Source organism: Ctenocephalides felis, unplaced genomic scaffold (genome assembly GCF_003426905.1).
Source record: "Ctenocephalides felis isolate EL2017-DRISC unplaced genomic scaffold, ASM342690v1 CF-g0.4_SCAFFOLD_03571, whole genome shotgun sequence".
Lineage (NCBI taxonomy): Eukaryota > Metazoa > Arthropoda > Insecta > Siphonaptera > Pulicidae > Ctenocephalides > Ctenocephalides felis.
Window position 1 is genome coordinate 36498763 of NW_020539725.1, and position 17950 is coordinate 36516712.

Genomic DNA, 17950 nt, shown 5'->3' on the forward strand with positions numbered 1-17950 from the left:
CGTATTTTGTATTAGTTAAGTTAGAATTTTTTATCTGTTTAATCTCCACCCGAAAAGGACAAAAAATACATGTCACAACCGTACTCACAAAATTTGTCACAACCGTAGCCAACGCACTCTTCAGAAAACAATTCATCATTATGACAGAGCTAAATTATTCATTAAGTGCAATAATTTTGCACATAAAATAATAAAAACTGATAAATAACTAATAATGTTCAACTTACATGAAAATAACAAACAAGGTGATCTATTTGCATACAACTGAGTTATGAGAAAGAATTCAAACATGAAAACTTACTTTTGACTTTTTAAAAGCAATACGCTCTAGAAATCATGTTAATGCAAGGCACTGACTGAAATCAATAATGGAAACTTGTTCGTACGTTCATACTCAATTTTCTTTCTTAGACCCTACCCCAAAATCAGTATAGCTGCTATAACGACTGTCACTACTGTACCCTGGCACAACCGTACCCAGTCTTCCCTATTTTGTCTCTATGCATTATCATTTCTTCATTGTTTCTTGAATTGCTGTAAAATTTTCTAATCATCAGATATATTGATGATCTTTAAACTAAGTTTGTGCTAATTAGCTTATTCTGAAGTTCAGTCTGGCAATTAATTTGCAATAAGCGGATCAAGAATAATTCATTGAAGTGAATTTAGAAAATTATGGATTGAGCAATATACTTCAGTCATTCAGTGGTATAAGTTTTGAATGGAAGTATAATTTGGATCTAGTTTAAATTATTTACAAATATTTTTTTATATTAAATTCTATTTTGCTATTCCACAGAACTCTCCACCGTAGAGCAGTGTTCTCATAAGATGCCTATGTATTCCATGGTCATGTATTCCATTCATATTTTTTTTCCTCAATATATTTTTGGCACATCTTATTTTTATCTGTACGACTGCATTATTTATATCTTCGTTTCGGAAATCCGTTGTTTGGCATTCATTGTTCGTAGTCGTAAAAGATTAATTGTTTGATTTGTTATGTTATCTGTTGTATTCATTGTATATACCGATATTCTATCATATTGTGATTTTTATCCGTCCATCCATTAAGGAAGTCTAAGCCAGATGTTGTTATTAATTCGCTCAATATTTTGAGAAGAAAACAATGACAGAGCAGAAAAGTAAAATGGGTTTTAATGCTTGAGCCGCGCCTTCGTAAATCTGCAATTGATCAACGCTAACTTTGTAAAGAACTGACTCGACAGAATAAAAATAAAAACTTTTTAGAGTATGACATTAAAACTTTAGTCAAGTTGTTGTTATATCCAAATAACTAAAATCAATACATGGAATAGAATAATACATTTAAATGTTAATTTGAAACAGGAGCATATATTTCGTATGTTTAACACAAAGTATACAAGTTTACATCATCTACTTGAGAATGATCTTTAACTTCAAATTTTGGCTTGTATTAAAAATTTGAAAAAAACTATATTTTTTATCATTTTTAATAACAGCAAATAAAATTATTAATAAAGTGACTTTATAGACGGTAACCCAACGGTTGGACTATTTTTTGTGAATTATAGATCAACTCTATTACTGATGACTTTGACTAAACCTTTCTATTAATTTTTTGCAAAAGAAATAAATATAATTTTTTGACTAATTCTATCTGCTATTTTTTCTGGTGTTACTTCAGTAATTTATGAAAACATTGTTTTAAGATTTGAATATTTTAAAATAACTTCAAGTAGAATTTCAATAACTTATGATGTTATTTTTATAGCCTTCTCCCTATCAAAAGTTAATAAATATTTTTTATTGCAATTTGTCTTATATTAGACAATTTGTAATTAGAATGATTTGCTTAATTATAACGGTTTTTAAAAGACTACTCTGTGATACCACTACAAAATATACTAAAACTCATAGCATGGTACTAAATTATAACAAAAATTTACAAATAAACTCAAATCTGATGTTAATCTAACTTCATAACAAGTATGTTAATTCTGAAAGGCTGACTTGCATTATATAATCCGACAGCTAATTTATTTTATGAATTTTAGAGAATTTTTCTATTTAATTCTTTTTTATATAATTTGAGAGTTTTTTTCTTTCAAAGTATTCAAATTTGTGTCTTTATGTATTGTCCAATTTGGAACATATCTCGGAGTTGACATTGCTTTCCTCAGAATCTTATTTTGATAACTTCATACTTTTTTTTAATCTCTCTTTTATTTACAACTGTCCAGTTAAGGACATTTAATAAATTTGTGGAATTTACAATTGTCGGCCGTAAAGGGAAAATCTCATACATGGCGGAATTCATTAAATAAATTGCTGTTTTTTGCAAAACTGTCTGCTGATGGCAGTATGAAACTTAAATGACACAAATGCAATCACTTTTCAGTGTCATTTAAATATTATTATTTAGGCACTGAGGATTTAAATTATTATCAAACAAAAAACCATAAATGCAACCGATTCTAATAATGTATAAAATCAATTAAAATAATATGCAAAGCGTGTTGATATTTTTTTAAACTGAATAAATCACATAATTATTCAGGCATTCAAGATTGAAATTTATATAGGACTTACTTATATATTAGTTTAATTTATTATCAAACAAAAAATGATAAATGCAACCGATTCATTCTAATATTATATTATTAAAAAAATGTGTAAATGTGTGTGTAAAACCAATTAGAGTATTATGAATTTCAAAAAGTGTTAATATTTTTTAAACTAAATAAATCACATACTTTGAAGTTATCTAAATTTGATGAAGAAATTAACATTTGTATTACCCTTCAAAGTATTCATATTAAAAATATTGGGGAGTTAATGTTTAAACGAACTATGAACGGCTCACAATATTATAATTATACATTTTTTCTTGATTTAATAGATTAACCTTCTGAAAAAAATGAATCTTCACTATACTGTATTCGTTGCGTTTCCATTATCGCTCCTTAATTCGAACTTCACGAACAATCGCATCGGCTTGAGGTCGCTTTTCGTGAAGTTAGGGAAAACAACATAGCGAACAATGTGTTGGACTGACTTGCTGAAAAGTTTTCCGAAGTAACGAGCTACGAGTAATTGGTTATATCGTCGATTGTATAAATTGATTTTTTCTCAGCTCTTCTATAACTTTTTATTGAACCCGATTGGAACGAATTGGTGCAAAGATAAGAAGAAGAATTTGATAAAGAGACTGAAGTTAATGTAAGATTTCTAAAACTAATTCACTGCGTATTGAATAAATCTAGATACTCATATAGATAATTTTTTATGTCAAAAAAAATCTCCCCTTGTTGGTATAGCTGCATATATAATAATAAAATGTTTACAAACACTTCCAGTTTAATTAATTAATATTAACTTGATTGAACAACTACTATGTTGCCATTCATTCAAAAAGCCATATAATCATCAAAACAATTACGGAATGCCCTGGTATAACAGATTGACAGATGACAGAAAATTTTGGAATCAGATAAGTTAGCATTTTCATATATCACGAAACGATCTATTTATCAATCAATAATCAATATAATTGTGGAGCAAATAATATATTATTTTCAAATGTTTTTTCGTAATATCCTTCACCTGTATATTTTAATTAATTTCTATTGCGGTTACAGTTAGAGCTTATATCCATATGAAAAAACTCCGCAGTATATAGATCAATATTTATAGTCAAATGTAATAATATCCCTAGCTATATATTTCGGTGTAACACCTTGCTAACGAGCGTGTTTTGCAAAGATTAACAATGTATAAACTAAAAGCGTTATACATGGGATTTTTTCGTGTGTGCCGGATTTAACGCAATAAAGCGAAACAGAAAGGGCGGAATAGTTAGTGAATAGCTAATAACGACGAAAGGTTTCGGCTTTTATTGCCCTTGTTTTCTATTGTTTGCCATCCCCTGGATGCCCTGAGGGACCATAAGAGTCAAGGCTAAAGCAGAGGTATAGAAAGGTCAAGAATTGGATACTTGTTCTCGTTTGAATATGCTTATCCGTCCATAATTCAGCTCGTGAGAGTTATTTAAGTAATTTAAATACATCGATTTTCGAACATATATAAGGGAAATATTGGGATTATACAAGTGTTTCTATACCATATTTATGAACAATAATAGATTTTTGTTAGAATTGTCTAAACCAAATAAACCACACAACAACACCTAACAAATAACTATCGAACTAAGTTCTATGAAATTCTTAGTTAATTCCTAATTATAGAAATATGTTTTTTCACAATTATTTCTAAAGCTTGGCATCTGTCTCTTTTCACCCCATAGGCGAAGTAAGATGGACAGCCAAGAAGCAAATAGTTTCAATATCTTGCTTTCCAAAACAACACTGTATATAACCTTAATCTAATATTTTGTCAAAAATATTTATTAGCAGAGTTGGAGTAACAATTAAATTAATGTATCTATTAAAAAATTTCTTTTCTTAACTTAATTTGTTGTTTTATTCATGTACACCTTTAATGTAAACTTTTTGTACCATTCACATATGAGCTTTTATGGAGGATATAAAAAAATGGTAAATCCAACTTAAAAATGACAATAACTGTTTTAACTTATAAAATAACAATACATCAATAAAGTGTACATGGAAATTATATTCAGATATGATAAAGTAAATAAAAGATCTCAAAACCAAAAAACTACAAATGATATATAATAGTTTTATCATAAATATTGAGACATAGCCATTTATCTTTTTTTATTATTTACACCCTTGATATATATGTAGTGTGTACGTTTAGTTGTCATTTTTGCACCATAACTATATATCTTATAAAACAATTAAATAAAGTATACTTGAAAATTTTATTCAGGTATAATAAACTAAATAAAAGAGCTCAAAACCAAAAAAATACCAACAAAAAATAATACTTTCATCATAAATATTAAGACATTAATATTTATCCGTTTATCTTTTGATAGCGACGTCGTAAGAATTAAGGTGATGGCTGGTTTTATATCTTTTACCTTCTAATTTATAAAAATATCGTTAACTAATTCTTTACTATTTTTGAAATATTAGTTATTGGCCTGGTTACTCGCGGACCTTTGAAGTAGAGCGCCTACCTTTGTAAATATTATTAGAAGCTATATATATATATATATATATATATATATATATATATATATATATATATAAGGGTGGTCCTTAATATGGACTTTTTGGAATTTCCTTGCTCCTAAGGGCTCAAATGTTTCCAAATTGATAAAACACAATTCTCTCAAAGTTTTAGCTCTTAATATTGTCTTTTAGATGGTGCGCAAAAAAAATTAAATAAATGTATGATGATATATTAAAATTAATGAAAAAAATTTATTAAAAATATTCCATCTCTTTTAAATTTTTCTATTTGTAACTGAATTGAAGAATATTGTGCATTGAACATTCAATCACAAGTACAGATATTCCTTGTCAGATATTTATACATAATTTTGTATTCAATGGGTTACTATTGTTAAGCCATTAGATATGCATCAGGCTGTATCAAAGCTATTATCATGTTAATATTCATCAGGCGTAGCTATGGCAAGTGAACATACTAAATTAACTTTAAATAGTTAATTCAGTTAGATTTGTCACTATGGCAACAGTCTCGAATAGTTCAGAGTGGGTGTTCGTGGTTTCATCAAATAACAAGGCAATATGCAGCATTATTCCTAATTTACAAAGCATTCATAATTTATATTGCCAAAGACATTTGTAGGACACGTTACCAAACAATGACAGTTTATAATAATAGATAGTAAAAATCTTTGCATAGTACTATTGATCATTGCAATATATATTATATTTTACCAAGCTAACATTTTGAATTATCAGGTTTCGGTGTATATTACTACACTATTCCTGGTTCAAATTATAGATATATTGTACATTGTACTGCTTTAGCATTAGTACAGAATCATTGGTTTCATGTTTCCTATTAACACGACGACCCTGATAGAACCTTTAATAGACAAATGAAGTTTGAGATCGAGATTTGAACTTGACTGATCTGTAGACATCAATGAACAGCATCAATGACTTAGTTAATGAAATTTGCTATTTCTTGATGATTTTGTTAATAATTGTTTAAAGTTTAGTTAAACAAATTTAAACAATGAAAAACAAGATAGGATGCTATTCAATTAAACATATATACAGTCATATAATCATATATAATCATAATTCTACAAAGATTTAAACACAATATAAGCAGATATCGATTTATAAAAGAAACATTATCTACACATGCAATTAGAGAGGAATAATATAATGGTTGGAAAATGACAAAAATATACTGTGGTATATTCCCAAATGTTCAAAGATTTACAATATACATATTTGTTTTATAAGATGATTTTCACCTTACAAAAGAACAAGTAGTGTAGCGGGGTAGTTGGAAATTTTATATACCAGACAATTGCTAACCTTTTATTGTCCTTTTAACCATGCTGGATATTTAAACACATAACATAATTTTTTTTTAATTTAAATTTTTTATTAAAAACATTTGTTTTATAAGATAATTTTCATCTTATGAAAGTACAAAGAGGTAAAGGGGGTAATTGGAAATTTTGTATAATAGACAATTGCTAACCTTTTGTTGACTTTTTAACCATGTATACAAACACATAACATAGTTTTTCTTTTTAATTTAGATTTTTTTTAAACACACGCCACAGAGTGGTAAAATTTACTAATAAACCTGCGGTAGTGAAATATTCGAAAAATTTCTAAATTTTTGTATCAATAAATTTATTATTTTGATATTATATGTATTTACTGTAAACATATAAGCGTATATAATGCAATAATCATAATCAACTTACTGGGCTTGTAAAACAAGTAGTACTCAAATCCTTTTTTGATACAATAAACATTTTAATACGTTAAAACACATTTGAGCTAATTATGAGGTGCATACCTATAACAAACTTTTACAATTACTTTTGGTCATTCTGTTACAGAAATTTGGGACGACCATTACGATTCTCTTCAGTGATATTACCCACATCAGGTGGTTGCCTTTGAAATGGCATGTCATTAAGTTGCTTAATTGTTTGGCCTCGGCATGTGGATGTTATTGATCGTAACAGTTTATAGAACACATCACGAAAATGTTTTAAAATAACAGGGGACCATATACATAACTATATCTTTATTGATTCATTTAATCCACCCATGAGGCTAAAACCGATCTTGCTTTGATGTAAAAATGGATTATGATGAAAGCTAATTATTCATCATGACAGTATATTTTATAGATAAAAATTAATTAAATAAGCATGTTCTGCAAAACTTGAAATTGAAATCCCATTTTATGAATTATTTATACCTATTTATGAATAAATCGTAAAAAACATAACTTCAACATAATTGAATTTTTGATTTTATTAAAGAAGGAACAAGGAATTTTTGTATACCAATATTTTAAAAAAAACGGCGAAACTTGGGGTGAATCATTTTCTTTGTGAGTGGTATTTTCTTTTTCAGAAAAGTCGTTCTGATGCTGACAATGCTAGCCCTAATCTCGTGATGAAAATCTCAGAAATGATCTCTGAGGTTTTTTATCTGTCTGCGAGTTTTTGAGAAAATGTTGATGACAAATTGTATGCAAACATGTGTAGTGTTAGATACATATCTTTCAGGAATATCAGAAAATACTAAAATATGTCTGAAAGCTACAACGTAAAATTAATCATTTTTGCTCTAGAAACCGATACAAATTAAGAAAGTATTCTAAATTGAAATTTTCAATTTTTTCTATGTCTTATAAATTATAAATTTGACATATGACAAATTGTTTACAAACATGTGCAGATACAAATTGGTCTACATCAGGAACATCAGAAAATGCAAAATATATCTGAAATCTACAAGATTGCAATGCAATATTAATTAATTTTGCTCTATAAACCGACACAAATTAAGAAAGTATTCTACATTCTAATGTTCAATTTTTTACAAGTTTTTATGATTTTTGGTTGAATATGAATTGATCCTTAAGTTTGCATGTTAAACTTATTTGCATGTTGGTGAGAAACCATAAAATGCTATTGAAAATACTTTAGTTTTACTTGAAAAAAAATTGAAGTACACTTTGAGTAAATATTTCAAATAAGATTGGTATGGAACACAAAAGCTGCATAAGTTTTATAGACATTTTGTCCACTATAAAAAAATCAAGTCCACAAATCAAGATTTGCACCATTTACTTCGTATCTCCGGAACTACTGGATCTGCTTTCCCCAAGAACTTTATCAGTACTTCAAATCAACGTTAGTATAAATTGAATATTATTTTATCTATTCAAATTAGTCAGTCCATTATCGAAAACGTAAAAAAATTATATCCAAACTATCACAATCGGCTTTTCTGGACTAAAATCTTTTAATTTCCTATTATTCAACATTGTGAATAGGTATAAAGTAGAGGCATTTTATATCAATTTGTGAAGATATATATTAGTATATATATATATATATATATATATATATATACCTGAATGTTATTACTACCCTGTCACCTTTTTGCGATATCTCTATAATCACACCGAACAAGCTGGGCCCAAGAAAAACAAGAAAAAACTTTTTCTTCAGGTACATTATAATAAATCATCAGGACTTGCGACGTTATCCTGTAACTCTCTTGTTTATGCGCATATATAGTAATGAATCACATCCAATTAAAATTGTATTTATCTTTGTGGCACTTGCCCCGTGTATGTTTGCACATAACAGTATTAGGAGTTGATGTATCATATCTGTCACTTCCGAAATGTCATATGCCTTGGAAAAGACACATTGAATTTACGCCACCGACAAGCATATGCGTTTTTTTGTGTTTGTACTTTTTCATCTTACTCCCGAAAGCAAAAGCTGATGAATATTTTACTCAATGGTTTTGTGTTTTATAGAGGATTAATATTGAGAGAGACAAACTTCGAGATTTATTTTCATATTTGTTATTTACTTCAAATTCAATTTTATTCTAAAGATATTAATTATTAACTTTAACGTTATTATTATTTATTTACATTTTCAAATTTATTTTATAGAATAATGAAAGAAAATCCATCCCAAAAATTATAGTAGATTAGAGATAGATTCCATGATTTGGTTGTCTTAATTTTATTTTTAAACACTAATAATATTATTGAGTATCCATTATCGCAATTTTTTATAATTTGCATTTTTTTAACTAAACTTAGTATATACTATCGAAATTATAAAAAAAATGTTACGGTACATACAAAACCAATGCAGTTTTTTCTGCAAAAACGTTGATAAAATTGTTTTTATTAAACCATCAATTATTGAAATGATTAGTTTCAATCTAATGCTTATCAAATTTCATAAAATAGATTTGAAAAATTCGAAATAAGACCTACCCTTTTCACGAATATTCGAAGAAAGTCAAAATTTTCGTTACATACTTTTTTTAAATTTTTATGTGAAGTCATTTAAAATGATTGGAATTTTGGTTATATTTATTCATGTATGGTATTCAATACTGGCTAAATAACCTCTTTCTATTTCCAATGAACATTTGAAAAAGCTCTACAAAGAAAAAAAACTTGAATGCAATAAAAAAAATAATATATATATTGCTTACGGTTAATTGATTTAATTAATGCAAAAAAATTTAATTGCTTCATATTATCAAATATTGTTACGTTAATTTCAAATCAAAAATCATAATTGCCAAATAATGAATAAATATATAAATTGCCGACTGATTTTGCACAATGAACTGCCAGTTTTATAGTTCAGGATACTGAAATTGGCCATTATACTGAGCTTTTTCGAACACATTATATAAGGTTGTCAAATATCTCCCTACCGCCTTTTTGTATTATAAACCAAGAGCAAAAAACAAAATATATTTAAGTATAAAACATTTCTGCTTTGAAATAATTATGTTTGTTTAATTTTTATTAATATTTTTAATATGAATTTAGATTCTGAGACTCCTTATAGTCTCATCTATCAACATATAGATAAATAATAACTATCTATAAATTTTGTTTACTATCTATAAAATTAAACAATAAATAAATTCAGTCAAATACTCGAGTATTCGAGCATAAATTTATTTTCTACATAAATTCGAAAACCGGTTAAAAACCGGTTTTTTAGTAAAATTAAAATTCGAAAAACCGGTTTTCTGAAATGTCGGTTTTTGTATAAACCCTACAATTAAACAACTGTTGATATTTTCATCATTTGAAGTAAATTGTGACTCTACCTTTGGTGATCACTTACAGCACATGAAATTGCGAATGTTTCAGAAAAGCTGTAAGAATAATTTCTTTGGACAAACGTATGATTTGTGTTTGCTAATAAATCTTTTTGAGTAAATAATCCCTGGGCTTTCTACTACATTATTTTCGAGTAACGCCTTGTCATTCATCCGGCAAGTCTGCAAGATTCATTGCCATAATCAAGAGGAAATGTTTTTATCGCCGGAGTACTAAGAATGATCTTCCAATGTCTCCATATACAAACCGGCAGCGGCATTATGACTTTCGCTGTTTGCTCTGTTTATTATATTTTTTGGAAGCAATTTATCAATGCCACTCTGAAAAGTAATCATCCCTGAAAGAGTGATGTACGACATTTCATGTAATTGGATTCTCTACTCGTGTACATCTGTTCGATTTTCGACTTTTTTAAACTTAGGATGTACTTATCTATGGTTAAGCAATATTTACCACTCAATTTGAAAAAATACATTTTTTTTCGTCAACAATTTAAATGAACAACTATCTCTTTATAACATGAATTACACGAGCTTATATAATTTTCTTTGAACTTTTTGCTTCAAAGCGAAGACTCTCTGAATGGAAGTTGAATATCTGAAAAAAATGAGGAAAGGAATAAATACATTTTCTTGAGAAACTTCTGAATTTAAATTGTAAATATTAAAAGAGTGTGTTAGTGATAAATTCTGAAATCTGAACTTGAAAACTTGTTTTCAACATGAATTTTTTTTATTTTTTAAGCACATAATTTTGAAACCTATATTTAAAATTTTTGAACATATATTAATACTAATTTTAAAGTTTATTTTAATCTTATATATATATATATATATATATATATATATATATATATATGTTTAATGTTTTATTTTGTCCTTTTGCAGATGCAATATGAATGGCAACTACAAGAATCCTGACGATATGCTGGAATTATCTTTGATTTTTCTACGTATGCAAGAGTCTGAACTAAGAATACATTTTCTTGAGAAACTTCTGAATTTAAATTGTAAATATTAAAGAGTGTGTTAGTGATAAATTCTGAAATCTGAACTTGAAAACTTGTTTTCAACATGAATTTTTTTTATTTTTTAAGCACATAATTTTGAAACCTATTTAAAATTTTGAACATATATTAATACTAATTTTAAAGTTTATTTTTAATCTATATATATATATATATATATATATATATGTTTAATGTTTTATTTTGTCCTTTTGCAGATGCAATATGAATGGCAACTACAAGAATCCTGACGATATGCTGGAATTATCTTTGATTTTTCTACGTATGCAAGAGTCTGAACTAAGAATGGAGGGAAAACGAACAGTAAGTTTTTAGTTTTTTACTATTTATCCGACAATAATTTCATATTATTGAGTCGTTAAAAAAATTTAATTAACTGATAACGTGAGTTAGTAATAGTGACAAATTCGAAAACTAAAAATATTTTAGAATCAAAAATAAATGTATTGCAAATCAATCAAAACTGATGTATGCGTTTGGGTATATATTTATATGTATGTATGATTTGGCACTTTTTGTTTGAAGTAGAACGGTTCAATCGAATTGCTGGAATTTAAATATAGAATCGAATTTTTTAAAAAAAAATCTTTCTTAATTGACACACTTCTTTATAGAAACTCCTTTTTCCTAATCACAAAAATTCAAAATATAATTTTCTAATTCTCACTAATAATTCGTGCATGCAGTAATTTGCCTTGAAGCACAATCTTAAATCATACTAGCTTAATTTCATAATTAGATAAAAGGATTAATTTATTTTACTTTCTAAGGTTTCGATATGTTTCTGTCTGGGTTATATATATATATATATATATATATATATATATAACCGATTCTAAAATTTACATAAAAAGATTTTTGGTAATAAAAATTAAAATAAATTTTGACAACTAAATTAAAGAACTTTGATGTAATCTAATGAAGTGCGGGAGTGAAAATATGTAGTTCTCCGTATATTTTCTCGTTCGTTAAAAAGAATCTTTTTATAATTTTATTATCTATCATATATTTTATTTGAGGCCTTTCTGTATATTCTGAAATATTACTATTTTAGAAATGAAAAGCCTTTGTTATATCTGATAATTGTTGTTGATTGAATTATCTGACGTATTTCGCATGCAACCGGTAATTAATATGCAACTCGGATGTAGCCAAATTGTATGTTAATTTAATGTATATATTATAATATATTCTACTGTATCAAGGAAGAACACTGGAAGGTCCACCATGTTGTCTATGTCTTGTTTATTATTCTAACTTACAAGTACCATTTTTATTTTGCCTTTTTGAGTCGTGAGTTTTTTTTATAATAAGATTTAATATTGATTCTATCATATGTAAATGCTATTTCATATGTTTCAACACAAAAGTTAATCCAGATGATGATTGAAAATTATGTTATAAACAATTTGTGTTAGGAGAAACTAAGTACGGTTGTGCTACTATCATTTTGGTCGGCCATAATTTTAGTTCATCCGTTAGCTGAAAGTAAAGTAAATTAAATGGTGATGTGAATATTTGTCTGAAACATTTTTTGACTCTTTAAAAGCAATGTGGCTTACAGCTCGTGTTAATGTAAGAAACTGACTAAAAGCAATAATGGTAACTTGTTCGAACAATCATACTACATCTTTTCCCCATTTGGATCCTACCTCAAAATCAATATAGTTTAGCAGTTATACTGTCACTTCCGTACTCTGCAACAACCGTTTCCAGTCTTCCTATTGCTTGATTGAATAACTGAATTGCTATGTACCATGAAGAAATATCATCAAAGTGGATCAAATCATGGAAATAATGTAATCAACATTTTTACTGATGTTTTTGATTTAGATCAATAACTGAAAAAATAATTTGAACTTTAATTAGTTTGCCTAAATATAATTTGAATTATCGTAAGACTTACTTCAATTTTGCAAATAACTCTCTCTACAAAATATTAGTTTGTGTACCTGTGATATTGTATTATGAACACACACTATCATAATCAATGTTTAGCAATCCATTTTCCGGGTTTGGCCACAATAAATTGCTATGCACCGCAGCAATATATACGTTTATTTATTTCCTAATATCTTGCTAAGCCAATTTTCGACGCATATTTTTAAGTGAATATATATTCTCTATTTGATTAGATTTATTATGATTACGAAGCATCGTCTGTTTATTTTGCGAATAGCGGTTGTAAACTAGCAATGCTATTAACTCGGTCGAGTATTTTAGGGAAATTATATTATTATCGTACCTCTAAAACTGAGTTTATTTGTGCTACAAACATGTCTGTACATTAAATATATAATGAAGAAAGCCACAGAATCGTTTGGTTTATATTGGCTACAATTATAATTTATCCACAGGTAAGTCAAATCAGAATATCAGTTCTGAAACAGACAGTTTTACTTGTCTGTTTCAGAACAAAAATTGCTATATAATAAATAATATATATATATATATATATATATATTATTAAATTTAATTTTTAAAAAATATGTAAATATTTATATAATTTTAATGATAAAGTGTCAAAACAGTTAATATTAATAGGGGGGGGGGCGCTAGAAAAAAGTTGCATGCGGGCGCCAAGGGCCCCAGGACCGGCCCTGTATATATATATATATATATATATATATATATATATAAAATATATTAAATTATTAGTACATAAATCATCCCATATTGAAAATTATAATTGAAAGTACGACGATCTGTTATTTTGCTTAAGTTGTATTATCGTTTATTTCTTTGTGATTTGCAATCCTTCTGCAATACCCGTGAGGCAGTGGTGTTGTGCTAATATTTTTTTTGCCGGAACGCTAAAATTTAAAATCCGGTTCAAAAAAATTGATATATTTCGATAAGAACTCACAAATCTAATATATTGCCTTCTTATATAATTAACTCTATTATATACAGCTAGTCTATACATTAAATTGTACAAGTATAGGGAATCATTGAGTACATAATTTATATTCTTTAATAACATTAATTATATTTATTGTGGTATTATTTGTATTCATTAATACTTACAGGTATTTATTATGATATAAAAGTACTCAAGATTTATTACAATACTTTATAAGACTTAACCTAATAATATGAGTGATAACCTATTACCTATCTTACTATACTGTATTATTGTATATCATAGGTAGATATCTATTATCAATCATACCGTGAGATACCTATACCGTCATTAACTTATTATATACCTACATACTTTTATGTTCTTATAAATATTACTGTCTAATATATATTTACCTATATTATATAGGTTTACCTTACGCCCGATGTATTATCTACCTATCTATTGGCTATTCTGGGAATTGAACCCGGGACCTCCGCGTGGAAGTCGTGCACCTTAACCACTACCCTATCGGGTACCTCCATTAATAATATAATATGGGACGCACTGTTGTTTCCGCGGGTCATTTTCTAATTAATTAGGTGATTAATACTAAGGTGGCGCGACGACACGCGAGAATAGACGGTTGATTGTAGCGTTACCGTGGTCTAGTGGCCAAGGTTGTCGCGTGCCACGCGGCTGACCCGGGTTCGATTCTCGGTAGGGTTAATGTATCGTGTAAGCAAAATTATAGGTAATAGGATATATAGTAGATATAGGTTAAGTGTATTCGGTATACAATGTAGGGATTTGAGAGTATGTGATGAAATATAGCGTATGGTATAGATGTAAGGTGTGTAGTATAGAATGCAACGTATAGGCATACGTATAGGCTATAAAAATACACGAATAGGAACCTATGATGTAGGTGTTAGCGTATAAGAAATGCGAATGAATATTAGATTTAATTTATAAATATTATTTTTTCTATAAGAATTTTTATCTCGGTATTAAATATCTAAAATATCCAAAATATACGTCAAGACATTGATTACACCTTACTGCTGCCTTTGCCGTTATCACTTCATAGAAAATTAATTACTGCACTTTTGAACGATTGTGTGCACTGTGCGACAACAGGCATAGAACTATAAATTTTATTAAATGTTTGAGTAATTTGTGCGAGCTGATTTTCTTAAGATGTTCTTAATCTCGCAACTTACTGAATTCTAAAAATTCTAAATTTAAAAATATAATATCAAAATTATTATACCGCTGTCTGGAAGGGATGGCAATTATAAATATACAGACTAATACATACAGAATTTGGAATTTTTTTATAATCCGTAATATTGAGAATGTTTGCATTAGACCTAAAAAGGGATGCTTATTTACCTAAGCTATGGAAATATATATGGAAAAATATATGATTTGCACATGCATCCTGTGCTCACTTAAACTAAACAATGATCATAATATATTTAACGAATTTTTAACAGTATTTACAAATTACATTCAAATCACCCAAAGCAAGTGGGTTAAAGTCGCGTAATTTTTGAATTTGCCTCTCCACTTTGAATTTAAAAATGGATATTTCTGTGGGGCGTGTGCCCCACGTTGGGAATTACTAGTCTAGGAGTACAATTTTTCAATTTACTACCAGGTTAATTTAATCTACTATCAATAATTGAGTGATCATCAATTCCACAGCACCTTCATCAGATTTTTAAAAGATCAAAGTTTCTATGAATATGCATACAATTTTCAAATTGTAGGCCGAAATTTAGACAATAAGTCTATTGAAATATCAGGGTAACTCTTTTGCTATAAATTGTCAACTAATTTACCAATAAATGTTGGATTGTAAAAATTTACAAGCGATCGAACGGCTTATATTTTTGCCAAAATATTACAATTTTTTGCAGTTCTTATGCTTTTGTATTTATAGAATTGCTTTTTTCGCTACAATCAATTTCCATTATATGAATGTCTTAAATTATTTATTTTATTCGACTAACGCCCGCTATGTCCGAAACAAGTCCAACTTATATTCGAAATAATCGGGCATCAGACACTTTTCGGTCTTAAAGTAACATATGTGAAATTTGAAATACACTACTGTATTGTAATTAATATTTCAGTTCATACACCTCAATTTGTAACTAAATTAAAAACGACTTTGATAAAAGCGTGAGGGCTATTTTCACTTGGAAACATACATTTTATCTACATTTACAAGTGAAAATGCATATTACTGATAGGTTGCACGCATCACAGGAACATCTCCTTATCTTCTTATGTACTGATTTGTTTACATGGAAGTACATTTACTATATAAATTACTTCTTGTTGACAAGAATGGTGCACATGCTTTATAACTATACTTAAAAGCATGATTGAAAATTCAATCATGGGGTTCCTCAATAGAGTATTAAAAGGTAAAATAACAAGTTGTCGTTTCCACGAAAGCTTTGCATTATGTGCAGTGTATCATCACTCCATTCAGTAACAAGTGTTCTAATGGAGTCACAAACAGCTCGTAGGTTGTAATTTTAACGAGTTCGAGTTCAAACCAACCACCGCATATTGCTTACGCATAGAAAATACTGAAGATAACAAGTGCATTTAAGACGCACGGGGAGTCATTTGCTTTATTAGAGAACAGGCTGAAGGTTATTTCATGCGAAAAGTTGTAGAACCGTTTGAATTGAACTAGATGTTGGTAACTTTGTGGTTTTGGAATTTATTTTTTACGGATTTTATTAACTTACCAACGGAGAAGTTTATGTTTTTGCAAAAAATTTTGACGTCTGATGAAACTTTGTATAACGAAAGATTTTGTCGTCTTAAATATTATACTGAAATATTTTAGGCATTCGATAAGCGGTTCAATTATAAAAATTCATCAAAATTTAAAATTGCGCTGCGTGCTTGAGCGATTCTAATCAGAATCTATGCAGAAGAAGAATCTGTAGGTGTTGGTGGTACTGGGTACAGTGTCGTCCACACTAAATAATACACATTTTTAAATCTTGAAATGGATGAAATGAAATGTATTAAATAAATTAATGTATAATATACAATTTCGAGATATCTACGTTCCAAAGCTATTAATTTTAAATAATTTTTAATAAAAGCGAAATCTTTAATCTATAAATAGTTGAACATTTTATCTAAATAGCTAATTCTATTTCTTGTTGATAAAGTCCATTCTTTACTCGTATCGGAAAGTTCATGCAACTTGCTTTAAGGCAAAATGCTATTTGCAACCAGTCTTATTATTTCTATCCTTCAGAAATAAATTTATTGTAATGGATAATAGCACTTTTTAATGAAAAATTTAGATTGTTGTTCTTTTTGTTCTTTTACCATTAAAATCATTAAAATATTTTTTATATATATGGCTGAAATATGCGCATATACTGTAAATTTTTAATTTTTTAAATCAATTCGTATATATTCATGGTTTCACATATTACAATTCGTATAGTTTCTAAGTTTTCAACAATCGGCTGCAATTCTTCAATTCTAGTTAATCAAATAGATTTTATATGTATTTAATTTCAATAACAAAATACTTTAGATTTTTTTTCAACAATAAAAGCTAAAGTCGGTTTAGCCGTTTCGGAGAAACGGTTATATAGATATGCGAGAGAACGGAGCATCCGATTTTAATGATTCAAAAAGCACTCGACTTGTATTGACATAATGAAAAATTGATTAAATTTTTGCAAAAGCAGGTCCAAAGATTCTAAACGATTTTAGACAGTCTAGATTAACGGACATGAATGGGTATCAGAAAGTTTTCACAAAAT

The 17950-nt window shown here is 28.0% G+C and overlaps 1 long non-coding RNA gene across 1 annotated transcript in view; it reads left to right on the top strand.

Annotated features, from left to right (window-relative positions):
- LOC113385387 overlaps positions 1-11243 on the top strand; it is a 185368-nt gene extending 174125 nt beyond the window's left edge. The window contains exon 4 of the long non-coding RNA XR_003367991.1: positions 11154-11243. This is a non-coding gene — a long non-coding RNA (uncharacterized LOC113385387). The remainder of the gene's footprint in view (positions 1-11153) is intronic.
- The last annotated feature ends 6707 nt before the right edge of the window (positions 11244-17950 follow it).